Below are 16,745 nucleotides of genomic sequence, written 5' to 3'. Positions count from 1 at the left end.
CTGAAATCGGAACATGCACTGACATTTCCCCTATCTGAAAGTCTGATAAACGCCGGAAAAATGACTAAGTACAAAAAAAAATGTTTTCAACTTTTTTCAATTTTACCCCCGTGGGATATATATTCTCCCCACACTCATTTGGAACTCTCCTGGGGTATCCTCACACATATTATTCCCTCATTTAGTGGATATTTTCACAAAAAAGTGAAATTTTCAAAAATTCAAAATATTGGCTGAAAACGACTAAATATCAAGGACTCATTGGGCGAATCGCTCTGGAACTGAAATCGGAACACTCACTGACATTTCCCCTATCTGAAAGTCTGATAAACGCCGGAAAAATGACTAAGTACAAAAAAAAAAATTTCCAACTTTTTTCAATTTTACTCCCGTGGGATATATATTCTACCCACACACATTTGGAACTCTCCTGGGGTATCCTCACACATATTATTCCCTCATTTAGTGGATATTTTCACAAAAAAGTGAAATTTTCAAAAATTCAAAATATTGGCTGAAAACGACTAAATATCAAGGACTCATTGGGCGAATCGCTCTGGAACTGAAATCGGAACACTCACTGACATTTCCCCTATCTGAAAGTGTGATAAACGCCGGAAAAATGACTAAGTACAAAAAAAAAATGTTTTTAACTTTTTTCAATTTTACCCCCGTGGGATATATATTCTACCCACACAAATTTGGAACTCTCCTGGGGTATCCTCACACATATTATTCCCTCATTTAGTGGATATTTTCACAAAAAAGTGAAATTTTCAAAAATCCAAAATATTGGCTGAAAACGACTAAATATCAAGGACTCATTGGGCGAAGCGCTCTGGAACTGAAATCGGAACACTCACTGACATTTCCCCTATCTGAAAGTCTGATAAACGCCGGAAAAATGACTAAGTACAAAAAAAAAATGTTTTCAACTTTTTTCAATTTTACCCCCGTGGGATATATATTCTACCCACACTCATTTGGAACTCTCCTGGGGTATCCTCACACATATTATTCCCTCATTTAGTGGATATTTTCACAAAAAAGTGAAATTTTCAAAAATCCAAAATATTGGCTGAAAACGACTAAATATCAAGGACTCATTGGGCGAATCGCTCTGGAACTGAAATCGGAACACTCACTGACATTTCCCCTATCTGAAAGTCTGATAAACGTCGGAAAAATGACTAAGTACAAAAAAAAAAAATTTCCAACTTTTTTCAATTTTACTCCCGTGGGATATATATTCTACCCACACACATTTGGAACTCTCCTGGGGTATCCTCACACATATTATTCCCTCATTTAGTGGATATTTTCACAAAAAAGTGAAATTTTCAAAAATCAAAAATATTGGCTGAAAACGACTAAATATCAAGGACTCATTGGGCGAATCGCTCTGGAACTGAAATCGGAACACTCACTGACATTTCCCCTATCTGAAAGTTTGATAAACGCCAGAAAAATGACTAAGTACAAAAAAAAAATGTTTTCAACTTTTTTCAATTTTACCCCCGTGGGATATATATTCTACCCACACAAATTTGGAACTCTCCTGGGGTATCCTCACACATATTATTCCCTCATTTAGTGGATATTTTCACAAAAAAGTGAAATTTTCAAAAATCCAAAATTTTGGCTGAAAACGACTAAATATCAAGGACTCATTGGGCGAATCGCTCTGGAACTGAAATCGGAACACTCACTGACATTTCCCCTATCTGAAAGTCTGATAAACGCCGGAAAAATGACTAAGTACAAAAAAAAAATGTTTTTAACTTTTTTCAATTTTACCCCCGTGGGATATATATTCTACCCACACACATTTGGAACTCTCCTGGGGTAACCTCACCCATATTATTCCCTCATTTAGTGGATATTTTCACAAAAAAGTGAAATTTTCAAAAATCAAAAATATTGGCTGAAAACGACTAAATATCAAGGACTCATTGGGCGAATCGCTCTGGAACTGAAATCGGAACACTCACTGACATTTCCCCTACCTGAAAGTTTGATAAACGCCGGAAAAATGACTAAGTACAAAAAAAAAATGTTTTCAACTTTTTTCAATTTTACCCCCGTGGGATATATATTCTACCCACACACATTTGGAACTCTCCTGGGGTACCCTCACACATATTGTTACCTCATTTAGTGGATATTTTCACAAAAAAGTGAAATTTTCAAAAATCCAGAAAATTGGCTGAAAACTACTAAATATCAAGGACTCATCCGGCGAATCGCTCTGGAACTGAAATCGGAACATGCACTGACATTTCCCCTATCTGAAAGTCTGATAAACGCCGGAAAAATGACTAAGTACAAAAAAAAATGTTTTCAACTTTTTTCAATTTTACCCCCGTGGGATATATATTCTCCCCACACTCATTTGGAACTCTCCTGGGGTATCCTCACACATATTATTCCCTCATTTAGTGGATATTTTCACAAAAAAGTGAAATTTTCAAAAATTCAAAATATTGGCTGAAAACGACTAAATATCAAGGACTCATTGGGCGAATCGCTCTGGAACTGAAATCGGAACACTCACTGACATTTCCCCTATCTGAAAGTCTGATAAACGCCGGAAAAATGACTAAGTACAAAAAAAAAAATTTCCAACTTTTTTCAATTTTACTCCCGTGGGATATATATTCTACCCACACACATTTGGAACTCTCCTGGGGTATCCTCACACATATTATTCCCTCATTTAGTGGATATTTTCACAAAAAAGTGAAATTTTCAAAAATTCAAAATATTGGCTGAAAACGACTAAATATCAAGGACTCATTGGGCGAATCGCTCTGGAACTGAAATCGGAACACTCACTGACATTTCCCCTATCTGAAAGTGTGATAAACGCCGGAAAAATGACTAAGTACAAAAAAAAAATGTTTTTAACTTTTTTCAATTTTACCCCCGTGGGATATATATTCTACCCACACAAATTTGGAACTCTCCTGGGGTATCCTCACACATATTATTCCCTCATTTAGTGGATATTTTCACAAAAAAGTGAAATTTTCAAAAATCCAAAATATTGGCTGAAAACGACTAAATATCAAGGACTCATTGGGCGAAGCGCTCTGGAACTGAAATCGGAACACTCACTGACATTTCCCCTATCTGAAAGTCTGATAAACGCCGGAAAAATGACTAAGTACAAAAAAAAAATGTTTTTAACTTTTTTCAATTTTACCCCCGTGGGATATATATTCTACCCACACACATTTGGAACTCTCCTGGGGTAACCTCACCCATATTATTCCCTCATTTAGTGGATATTTTCACAAAAAAGTGAAATTTTCAAAAATCAAAAATATTGGCTGAAAACGACTAAATATCAAGGACTCATTGGGCGAATCGCTCTGGAACTGAAATCGGAACACTCACTGACATTTCCCCTACCTGAAAGTTTGATAAACGCCGGAAAAATGACTAAGTACAAAAAAAAAATGTTTTCAACTTTTTTCAATTTTACCCCCGTAGGATATATATTCTACCCACACAAATTTGGAACTCTCCTGGGGTATCCTCACACATATTATTCCCTCATTTAGTGGATATTTTCACAAAAAAGTGAAATTTTCAAAAATCCAAAATATTGGCTGAAAACGACTAACTATCAAGGACTCATTGGGAGAATCGCTCTTGAACTGAAATCGGATCGCTCACTGACATTTCCCCTATCTGAAAGTCTGATAAACGCCGGAAAAATAACTAAGTCCAAAAAAAAATTGCTTTCAACTTTTTTCAATTTTACCCCCGTGGGATATATATTCTACCCACACACATTTGGAACTCTCCTGGGGTACCCTCACACATATTGTTACCTCATTTAGTGGATATTTTCACAAAAAAGTGAAATTTTCAAAAATCCAGAAAATTGGCTGAAAACTACTAAATATCAAGGACTCATCCGGCGAATCGCTCTGGAACTGAAATCGGAACATGCACTGACATTTCCCCTATCTGAAAGTCTGATAAACGCCGGAAAAATGACTAAGTACAAAAAAAAATGTTTTCAACTTTTTTCAATTTTACCCCCGTGGGATATATATTCTCCCCACACTCATTTGGAACTCTCCTGGGGTATCCTCACACATATTATTCCCTCATTTAGTGGATATTTTCACAAAAAAGTGAAATTTTCAAAAATTCAAAATATTGGCTGAAAACGACTAAATATCAAGGACTCATTGGGCGAATCGCTCTGGAACTGAAATCGGAACACTCACTGACATTTCCCCTATCTGAAAGTCTGATAAACGCCGGAAAAATGACTAAGTACAAAAAAAAAAATTTCCAACTTTTTTCAATTTTACTCCCGTGGGATATATATTCTACCCACACACATTTGGAACTCTCCTGGGGTATCCTCACACATATTATTCCCTCATTTAGTGGATATTTTCACAAAAAAGTGAAATTTTCAAAAATTCAAAATATTGGCTGAAAACGACTAAATATCAAGGACTCATTGGGCGAATCGCTCTGGAACTGAAATCGGAACACTCACTGACATTTCCCCTATCTGAAAGTGTGATAAACGCCGGAAAAATGACTAAGTACAAAAAAAAAATGTTTTTAACTTTTTTCAATTTTACCCCCGTGGGATATATATTCTACCCACACAAATTTGGAACTCTCCTGGGGTATCCTCACACATATTATTCCCTCATTTAGTGGATATTTTCACAAAAAAGTGAAATTTTCAAAAATCCAAAATATTGGCTGAAAACGACTAAATATCAAGGACTCATTGGGCGAAGCGCTCTGGAACTGAAATCGGAACACTCACTGACATTTCCCCTATCTGAAAGTCTGATAAACGCCGGAAAAATGACTAAGTACAAAAAAAAAATGTTTTCAACTTTTTTCAATTTTACCCCCGTGGGATATATATTCTACCCACACTCATTTGGAACTCTCCTGGGGTATCCTCACACATATTATTCCCTCATTTAGTGGATATTTTCACAAAAAAGTGAAATTTTCAAAAATCCAAAATATTGGCTGAAAACGACTAAATATCAAGGACTCATTGGGCGAATCGCTCTGGAACTGAAATCGGAACACTCACTGACATTTCCCCTATCTGAAAGTCTGATAAACGTCGGAAAAATGACTAAGTACAAAAAAAAAAAATTTCCAACTTTTTTCAATTTTACTCCCGTGGGATATATATTCTACCCACACACATTTGGAACTCTCCTGGGGTATCCTCACACATATTATTCCCTCATTTAGTGGATATTTTCACAAAAAAGTGAAATTTTCAAAAATCAAAAATATTGGCTGAAAACGACTAAATATCAAGGACTCATTGGGCGAATCGCTCTGGAACTGAAATCGGAACACTCACTGACATTTCCCCTATCTGAAAGTTTGATAAACGCCAGAAAAATGACTAAGTACAAAAAAAAAATGTTTTCAACTTTTTTCAATTTTACCCCCGTGGGATATATATTCTACCCACACAAATTTGGAACTCTCCTGGGGTATCCTCACACATATTATTCCCTCATTTAGTGGATATTTTCACAAAAAAGTGAAATTTTCAAAAATCCAAAATTTTGGCTGAAAACGACTAAATATCAAGGACTCATTGGGCGAATCGCTCTGGAACTGAAATCGGAACACTCACTGACATTTCCCCTATCTGAAAGTCTGATAAACGCCGGAAAAATGACTAAGTACAAAAAAAAAATGTTTTTAACTTTTTTCAATTTTACCCCCGTGGGATATATATTCTACCCACACACATTTGGAACTCTCCTGGGGTAACCTCACCCATATTATTCCCTCATTTAGTGGATATTTTCACAAAAAAGTGAAATTTTCAAAAATCAAAAATATTGGCTGAAAACGACTAAATATCAAGGACTCATTGGGCGAATCGCTCTGGAACTGAAATCGGAACACTCACTGACATTTCCCCTACCTGAAAGTTTGATAAACGCCGGAAAAATGACTAAGTACAAAAAAAAAATGTTTTCAACTTTTTTCAATTTTACCCCCGTGGGATATATATTCTACCCACACACATTTGGAACTCTCCTGGGGTACCCTCACACATATTGTTACCTCATTTAGTGGATATTTTCACAAAAAAGTGAAATTTTCAAAAATCCAGAAAATTGGCTGAAAACTACTAAATATCAAGGACTCATCCGGCGAATCGCTCTGGAACTGAAATCGGAACATGCACTGACATTTCCCCTATCTGAAAGTCTGATAAACGCCGGAAAAATGACTAAGTACAAAAAAAAATGTTTTCAACTTTTTTCAATTTTACCCCCGTGGGATATATATTCTCCCCACACTCATTTGGAACTCTCCTGGGGTATCCTCACACATATTATTCCCTCATTTAGTGGATATTTTCACAAAAAAGTGAAATTTTCAAAAATTCAAAATATTGGCTGAAAACGACTAAATATCAAGGACTCATTGGGCGAATCGCTCTGGAACTGAAATCGGAACACTCACTGACATTTCCCCTATCTGAAAGTCTGATAAACGCCGGAAAAATGACTAAGTACAAAAAAAAAAATTTCCAACTTTTTTCAATTTTACTCCCGTGGGATATATATTCTACCCACACACATTTGGAACTCTCCTGGGGTATCCTCACACATATTATTCCCTCATTTAGTGGATATTTTCACAAAAAAGTGAAATTTTCAAAAATTCAAAATATTGGCTGAAAACGACTAAATATCAAGGACTCATTGGGCGAATCGCTCTGGAACTGAAATCGGAACACTCACTGACATTTCCCCTATCTGAAAGTGTGATAAACGCCGGAAAAATGACTAAGTACAAAAAAAAAATGTTTTTAACTTTTTTCAATTTTACCCCCGTGGGATATATATTCTACCCACACAAATTTGGAACTCTCCTGGGGTATCCTCACACATATTATTCCCTCATTTAGTGGATATTTTCACAAAAAAGTGAAATTTTCAAAAATCCAAAATATTGGCTGAAAACGACTAAATATCAAGGACTCATTGGGCGAAGCGCTCTGGAACTGAAATCGGAACACTCACTGACATTTCCCCTATCTGAAAGTCTGATAAACGCCGGAAAAATGACTAAGTACAAAAAAAAAATGTTTTTAACTTTTTTCAATTTTACCCCCGTGGGATATATATTCTACCCACACACATTTGGAACTCTCCTGGGGTAACCTCACCCATATTATTCCCTCATTTAGTGGATATTTTCACAAAAAAGTGAAATTTTCAAAAATCAAAAATATTGGCTGAAAACGACTAAATATCAAGGACTCATTGGGCGAATCGCTCTGGAACTGAAATCGGAACACTCACTGACATTTCCCCTACCTGAAAGTTTGATAAACGCCGGAAAAATGACTAAGTACAAAAAAAAAATGTTTTCAACTTTTTTCAATTTTACCCCCGTAGGATATATATTCTACCCACACAAATTTGGAACTCTCCTGGGGTATCCTCACACATATTATTCCCTCATTTAGTGGATATTTTCACAAAAAAGTGAAATTTTCAAAAATCCAAAATATTGGCTGAAAACGACTAACTATCAAGGACTCATTGGGAGAATCGCTCTTGAACTGAAATCGGATCGCTCACTGACATTTCCCCTATCTGAAAGTCTGATAAACGCCGGAAAAATAACTAAGTCCAAAAAAAAATTGCTTTCAACTTTTTTCAATTTTACCCCCGTGGGATATATATTCTACCCACACACATTTGGAACTCTCCTGGGGTACCCTCACACATATTGTTACCTCATTTAGTGGATATTTTCACAAAAAAGTGAAATTTTCAAAAATCCAGAAAATTGGCTGAAAACTACTAAATATCAAGGACTCATCCGGCGAATCGCTCTGGAACTGAAATCGGAACATGCACTGACATTTCCCCTATCTGAAAGTCTGATAAATGCCGGAAAAATGACTAAGTACAAAAAAAAATGTTTTCAACTTTTTTCAATTTTACCCCCGTGGGATATATATTCTCCCCACACTCATTTGGAACTCTCCTGGGGTATCCTCACACATATTATTCCCTCATTTAGTGGATATTTTCACAAAAAAGTGAAATTTTCAAAAATTCAAAATATTGGCTGAAAACGACTAAATATCAAGGACTCATTGGGCGAATCGCTCTGGAACTGAAATCGGAACACTCACTGACATTTCCCCTATCTGAAAGTCTGATAAACGCCGGAAAAATGACTAAGTACAAAAAAAAAAATTTCCAACTTTTTTCAATTTTACTCCCGTGGGATATATATTCTACCCACACACATTTGGAACTCTCCTGTGGTATCCTCACACATATTATTCCCTCATTTAGTGGATATTTTCACAAAAAAGTGAAATTTTCAAAAATTCAAAATATTGGCTGAAAACGACTAAATATCAAGGACTCATTGGGCGAATCGCTCTGGAACTGAAATCGGAACACTCACTGACATTTCCCCTATCTGAAAGTGTGATAAACGCCGGAAAAATGACTAAGTACAAAAAAAAAATGTTTTTAACTTTTTTCAATTTTACCCCCGTGGGATATATATTCTACCCACACAAATTTGGAACTCTCCTGGGGTATCCTCACACATATTATTCCCTCATTTAGTGGATATTTTCACAAAAAAGTGAAATTTTCAAAAATCCAAAATATTGGCTGAAAACGACTAAATATCAAGGACTCATTGGGCGAAGCGCTCTGGAACTGAAATCGGAACACTCACTGACATTTCCCCTATCTGAAAGTCTGATAAACGCCGGAAAAATGACTAAGTACAAAAAAAAAATGTTTTCAACTTTTTTCAATTTTACCCCCGTGGGATATATATTCTACCCACACTCATTTGGAACTCTCCTGGGGTATCCTCACACATATTATTCCCTCATTTAGTGGATATTTTCACAAAAAAGTGAAATTTTCAAAAATCCAAAATATTGGCTGAAAACGACTAAATATCAAGGACTCATTGGGCGAATCGCTCTGGAACTGAAATCGGAACACTCACTGACATTTCCCCTATCTGAAAGTCTGATAAACGTCGGAAAAATGACTAAGTACAAAAAAAAAAAATTTCCAACTTTTTTCAATTTTACTCCCGTGGGATATATATTCTACCCACACACATTTGGAACTCTCCTGGGGTATCCTCACACATATTATTCCCTCATTTAGTGGATATTTTCACAAAAAAGTGAAATTTTCAAAAATCAAAAATATTGGCTGAAAACGACTAAATATCAAGGACTCATTGGGCGAATCGCTCTGGAACTGAAATCGGAACACTCACTGACATTTCCCCTATCTGAAAGTTTGATAAACGCCAGAAAAATGACTAAGTACAAAAAAAAAATGTTTTCAACTTTTTTCAATTTTACCCCCGTGGGATATATATTCTACCCACACAAATTTGGAACTCTCCTGGGGTATCCTCACACATATTATTCCCTCATTTAGTGGATATTTTCACAAAAAAGTGAAATTTTCAAAAATCCAAAATATTGGCTGAAAACGACTAAATATCAAGGACTCATTGGGCGAAGCGCTCTGGAACTGAAATCGGAACACTCACTGACATTTCCCCTATCTGAAAGTCTGATAAACGCCGGAAAAATGACTAAGTACAAAAAAAAAATGTTTTCAACTTTTTTCAATTTTACCCCCGTGGGATATATATTCTACCCACACTCATTTGGAACTCTCCTGGGGTATCCTCACACATATTATTCCCTCATTTAGTGGATATTTTCACAAAAAAGTGAAATTTTCAAAAATCCAAAATATTGGCTGAAAACGACTAAATATCAAGGACTCATTGGGCGAATCGCTCTGGAACTGAAATCGGAACACTCACTGACATTTCCCCTATCTGAAAGTCTGATAAACGTCGGAAAAATGACTAAGTACAAAAAAAAAAAATTTCCAACTTTTTTCAATTTTACTCCCGTGGGATATATATTCTACCCACACACATTTGGAACTCTCCTGGGGTATCCTCACACATATTATTCCCTCATTTAGTGGATATTTTCACAAAAAAGTGAAATTTTCAAAAATCAAAAATATTGGCTGAAAACGACTAAATATCAAGGACTCATTGGGCGAATCGCTCTGGAACTGAAATCGGAACACTCACTGACATTTCCCCTATCTGAAAGTTTGATAAACGCCAGAAAAATGACTAAGTACAAAAAAAAAATGTTTTCAACTTTTTTCAATTTTACCCCCGTGGGATATATATTCTACCCACACAAATTTGGAACTCTCCTGGGGTATCCTCACACATATTATTCCCTCATTTAGTGGATATTTTCACAAAAAAGTGAAATTTTCAAAAATCCAAAATATTGGCTGAAAACGACTAAATATCAAGGACTCATTGGGCGAATCGCTCTGGAACTGAAATCGGAACACTCACTGACATTTCCCCTATCTGAAAGTCTGATAAACGCCGGAAAAATGACTAAGTACAAAAAAAAAATGTTTTTAACTTTTTTCAATTTTACCCCCGTGGGATATATATTCTACCCACACACATTTGGAACTCTCCTGGGGTAACCTCACCCATATTATTCCCTCATTTAGTGGATATTTTCACAAAAAAGTGAAATTTTCAAAAATCAAAAATATTGGCTGACAACGACTAAATATCAAGGACTCATTGGGCGAATCGCTCTGGAACTGAAATCGGAACACTCACTGACATTTCCCCTATCTGAAAGTTTGATAAACGCCGGAAAAATGACTAAGTACAAAAAAAAAATGTTTTCAACTTTTTTCAATTTTACCCCCGTAGGATATATATTCTACCCACACAAATTTGGAACTCTCCTGGGGTATCCTCACACATATTATTCCCTCATTTAGTGGATATTTTCACAAAAAAGTGAAATTTTCAAAAATCCAAAATATTGGCTGAAAACGACTAACTATCAAGGACTCATTGGGAGAATCGCTCTTGAACTGAAATCGGATCGCTCACTGACATTTCCCCTATCTGAAAGTCTGATAAACGCCGGAAAAATAACTAAGTCCAAAAAAAAATTGCTTTCAACTTTTTTCAATTTTACCCCCGTGGGATATATATTCTACCCACACACATTTGGAACTCTCCTGGGGTACCCTCACACATATTGTTACCTCATTTAGTGGATATTTTCACAAAAATGTGAAATTTTCAAAAATCCAGAAAATTGGCTGAAAACTACTAAATATCAAGGACTCATCCGGCGAATCGCTCTGGAACTGAAATCGGAACATGCACTGACATTTCCCCTATCTGAAAGTCTGATAAACGCCAGAAAAATGACTAAGTACAAAAAAAAATATTTTCAACTTTTTTCAATTTTACCCCCGTGGGATATATATTCTCCCCACACTCATTTGGAACTCTCCTGGGGTATCCTCACACATATTATTCCCTCATTTAGTGGATATTTTCACAAAAAAGTGAAATTTTCAAAAATTCAAAATATTGGCTGAAAACGACTAAATATCAAGGACTCATTGGGCGAATCGCTCTGGAACTGAAATCGGAACACTCACTGACATTTCCCCTATCTGAAAGTCTGATAAACGCCGGAAAAATGACTAAGTACAAAAAAAAAAATTTCCAACTTTTTTCAATTTTACTCCCGTGGGATATATATTCTACCCACACACATTTGGAACTCTCCTGGGGTATCCTCACACATATTATTCCCTCATTTAGTGGATATTTTCACAAAAAAGTGAAATTTTCAAAAATTCAAAATATTGGCTGAAAACGACTAAATATCAAGGACTCATTGGGCGAATCGCTCTGGAACTGAAATCGGAACACTCACTGACATTTCCCCTATCTGAAAGTGTGATAAACGCCGGAAAAATGACTAAGTACAAAAAAAAAATGTTTTTAACTTTTTTCAATTTTACCCCCGTGGGATATATATTCTACCCACACAAATTTGGAACTCTCCTGGGGTATCCTCACACATATTATTCCCTCATTTAGTGGATATTTTCACAAAAAAGTGAAATTTTCAAAAATCCAAAATATTGGCTGAAAACGACTAAATATCAAGGACTCATTGGGCGAAGCGCTCTGGAACTGAAATCGGAACACTCACTGACATTTCCCCTATCTGAAAGTCTGATAAACGCCGGAAAAATGACTAAGTACAAAAAAAAAATGTTTTCAACTTTTTTCAATTTTACCCCCGTGGGATATATATTCTACCCACACTCATTTGGAACTCTCCTGGGGTATCCTCACACATATTATTCCCTCATTTAGTGGATATTTTCACAAAAAAGTGAAATTTTCAAAAATCCAAAATATTGGCTGAAAACGACTAAATATCAAGGACTCATTGGGCGAATCGCTCTGGAACTGAAATCGGAACACTCACTGACATTTCCCCTATCTGAAAGTCTGATAAACGTCGGAAAAATGACTAAGTACAAAAAAAAAAAATTTCCAACTTTTTTCAATTTTACTCCCGTGGGATATATATTCTACCCACACACATTTGGAACTCTCCTGGGGTATCCTCACACATATTATTCCCTCATTTAGTGGATATTTTCACAAAAAAGTGAAATTTTCAAAAATCAAAAATATTGGCTGAAAACGACTAAATATCAAGGACTCATTGGGCGAATCGCTCTGGAACTGAAATCGGAACACTCACTGACATTTCCCCTATCTGAAAGTTTGATAAACGCCAGAAAAATGACTAAGTACAAAAAAAAAATGTTTTCAACTTTTTTCAATTTTACCCCCGTGGGATATATATTCTACCCACACAAATTTGGAACTCTCCTGGGGTATCCTCACACATATTATTCCCTCATTTAGTGGATATTTTCACAAAAAAGTGAAATTTTCAAAAATCCAAAATATTGGCTGAAAACGACTAAATATCAAGGACTCATTGGGCGAATCGCTCTGGAACTGAAATCGGAACACTCACTGACATTTCCCCTATCTGAAAGTCTGATAAACGCCGGAAAAATGACTAAGTACAAAAAAAAAATGTTTTTAACTTTTTTCAATTTTACCCCCGTGGGATATATATTCTACCCACACACATTTGGAACTCTCCTGGGGTAACCTCACCCATATTATTCCCTCATTTAGTGGATATTTTCACAAAAAAGTGAAATTTTCAAAAATCAAAAATATTGGCTGAAAACGACTAAATATCAAGGACTCATTGGGCGAATCGCTCTGGAACTGAAATCGGAACACTCACTGACATTTCCCCTATCTGAAAGTTTGATAAACGCCGGAAAAATGACTAAGTACAAAAAAAAAATGTTTTCAACTTTTTTCAATTTTACCCCCGTAGGATATATATTCTACCCACACAAATTTGGAACTCTCCTGGGGTATCCTCACACATATTATTCCCTCATTTAGTGGATATTTTCACAAAAAAGTGAAATTTTCAAAAATCCAAAATATTGGCTGAAAACGACTAAATATCAAGGACTCATTGGGCGAAGCGCTCTGGAACTGAAATCGGAACACTCACTGACATTTCCCCTATCTGAAAGTTTGATAAACGCCGGAAAAATGACTAAGTACAAAAAAAAAATGTTTTCAACTTTTTTCAATTTTACCCCCGTGGGATATATATTCTACCCACACTCATTTGGAACTCTCCTGGGGTATCCTCACACATATTATTCCCTCATTTAGTGGATATTTTCACAAAAAAGTGAAATTTTCAAAAATCCAAAATATTGGCTGAAAACGACTAAATATCAAGGACTCATTGGGCGAATCGCTCTGGAACTGAAATCGGAACACTCACTGACATTTCCCTTATCTGAAAGTCTGATAAACGCCGGAAAAATGACTAAGTACAAAAAAAAAATGTTTTTAACTTTTTTCAATTTTACCCCCGTGGGATATATATTCTACCCACACACATTTGGAACTCTCCTGGGGTAACCTCACACATATTATTCCCTCATTTAGTGGATATTTTCACAAAAAAGTGAAATTTTCAAAAATCCAAAATATTGACTGAAAACGACTAAATATCAAGGACTCATTGGGCGAATCGCTCTGGAACTGAAATCGGAACACTCACTGACATTTCCCCTATCTGAAAGTCTGATAAACGCCGGAAAAATGACTAAGTACAAAAAAAAAAAATTTCCAACTTTTTTCAATTTTACTCCCGTGGGATATATATTCTACCCACACACATTTGGAACTCTCCTGGGGTATCCTCACACATATTATTCCCTCATTTAGTGGATATTTTTACAAAAAAGTGAATTTTCAAAAATCCAAAATATTGGCTGAAAGCGACTAAATATCAAGGACTCATTGGGCGAATAGCTCTGGAACTGAAATCGGAACACTCGCTGACATTTCCCCTACCTGAAAGTCTGATAAACGCCGGAAAAATGACTAAGTACAAAAAAAAAATGTTTTCAACTTTTTTCAATTTTACCCCCTTGGGATATATATTCTACGCACACACATTTGGAACTCTCCTGGGGTATCCTCACACATATTATTTCCTCATTTAGTGGATATTTTCACAAAAAAGTGAAATTTTCAAATATCCAAAATATTGGCTGAAAACGACTAACTATCAAGGACTCATTGGGAGAATCACTCTGGAACTGAAATCGGAACGCTCACTGACATTTCCCCTATCTGAAAGTCTGATAAACGCCGGAAAAATAACTAAGTCCAAAAAAAAATTGTTTTCAACTTTTTTCAATTTTACCCCCGTGGGATATATATTCTACCCACACACATTTGGAACTCTCCTGGGGTACCCTCACACATATTATTACCTCATTTAGTGGATATTTTCACAAAAAAGTGAAATTTTCAAAAATCCAGAAAATTGGCTGAAAACGACTAAATATCAAGGACTCATTGGGTGAATCGCTCTGGAACTGAAATCGGAATGCTCACTGACATTTCCCCTATCTGAAAGTCTGATAAACGCCGGAAAAATGACTAGGTCCAAAAAAAAATTTTTTTCAACTTTTTTCAATTTTACCCCCGTGGGATATATATTCTACCCACACACATTTGGAACTCTCCTGGGGTATCCTCACACATATTATTCTCTCATTTAGTGGATATTTTCACAAAAAAGTGAAATTTTCAAAAATCCAGAAAATTGGCTGAAAATGACGAAATATCAAGGACTCATTGGGCGAATCGCTCTGGAACTGAAATCGGAATGCTCACTGACATTTCCCCTATCTGAAAGTCTGATAAACGCCGGAAAAATGACTAGGTCCAAAAAAAAATTTTTTTCAACTTTTTTCAATTTTACCCCCGCGGGATATATATTCTACCCACACACATTTGGAACTCTCCTGGGGTATCCTCACACATATTATTCCCTCATTTAGTGGATATTTTCACAAAAAAGTGAAATTTTCAAAAATCCAAAATATTGGCTGAAAACGACTAAATATCATAGAATCATAGAATCATAGAATGGTAGAGTTGGAGGGGACCTCCTGGGTCATCTGGTCCAACCCCCTGCTCAAAGCAGGATTCACTAAATCATCTCAGACAGATGTCTGTCCAGCCTCTGTTTGAAGACGTCCATTGAAGGGGAAATCACCACCTTTCGTGGCAGCCTGTTCCACTCATTAATCACCCTAACTGTCAAAAAGTTTTTTCTAATATCTAATCTGTGTCTCCTCCCATTTAGTTTCATCCCATTGCTTCTAGTCTTTCCTTGTGCAAATGAGAATAAAGATGATCCTTCTACAATGTGACAGCCCTTGAGATATTTGTAGACAGCTATTAAGTCTCCTCTCAGTCTTCTTTTTTGCAAGCTAAACATTCCCAAATCCTTCAACCGTTCCTCATAGGACATGGTTTGCAGACCAGTCACCATTCTGGTCGCTCTTCTCTGAACTTGCTCCAGTTTGTCTATGTCTTTTTTAAAATGTGGTGCCCAAAACTGTACACAGTATTCCAGATGAGGTCTGACCAAAGAGGAGTAAAGACCGATAATGACTTCACGTGATCTAGACTGTATGCTTCTGTTAATACATCCCAGAATTGTATTTGCCTTTTTTGCTGCTGCATCACACTGTTGACTCATGTTCAGTCTATGATCTATTAGTATACCTAAGTCTTTTTCACATGTACTGTTGCTTAGCTCTATTCCACCCATTCTGTATATGCTTTTTTCATTTTTATTGCCCAGATGTAGTACTTTGCATTTTTCCCTGTTAAAAACCATTATGTTGGTTGCTGCCCACTGCTTCAGTTTATTTAGGTCTTTTTGAATCCTCTCTCTCTCTTCTCTAGTATTAGCTATTCCTCCTAGCTTTGTGTCATCAGCAAATTTAATCAGTTTACCCTCAATTCCTTCATCTAAATCATTGATAAAGATGTTGAACAATACAGGTCCCAGGACGGAGCCCTGTGGTACCCCACTTGAGACATTCATCCAGCTGGATGTGAAGCCATTTACAACCACTCTTTGAGTCCGATCACTAAGCCAGTTATGAATCCACCTAACAGTTGCCTGGTCCATTGCATACTTGGTCATTTTTTCAATAAGGATGGTGTGAGATACTTTGTCAAATGCTTTGCTGAAGTCAAGATATACTATATCTACAGCATTTCCCTGATCCACCCAGTCAGTGATTCTGTCATAGAAGGAAATTAAGTTAGTCTGACATGACTTGTTAGTTACAAACCCATGCTGACTCTGGTTAATCACTTCATTCTTA

Source organism: Phyllobates terribilis, unplaced genomic scaffold, assembly GCF_046119375.1.
Source record: "Phyllobates terribilis strain yellow unplaced genomic scaffold, ASM4611937v1 Scaffold_13__5_contigs__length_258822181, whole genome shotgun sequence".
Lineage (NCBI taxonomy): Eukaryota > Metazoa > Chordata > Amphibia > Anura > Dendrobatidae > Phyllobates > Phyllobates terribilis.
The sequence above is the reverse complement of the archived record's forward strand: the minus strand, read 5'-3'. Positions refer to the sequence as shown.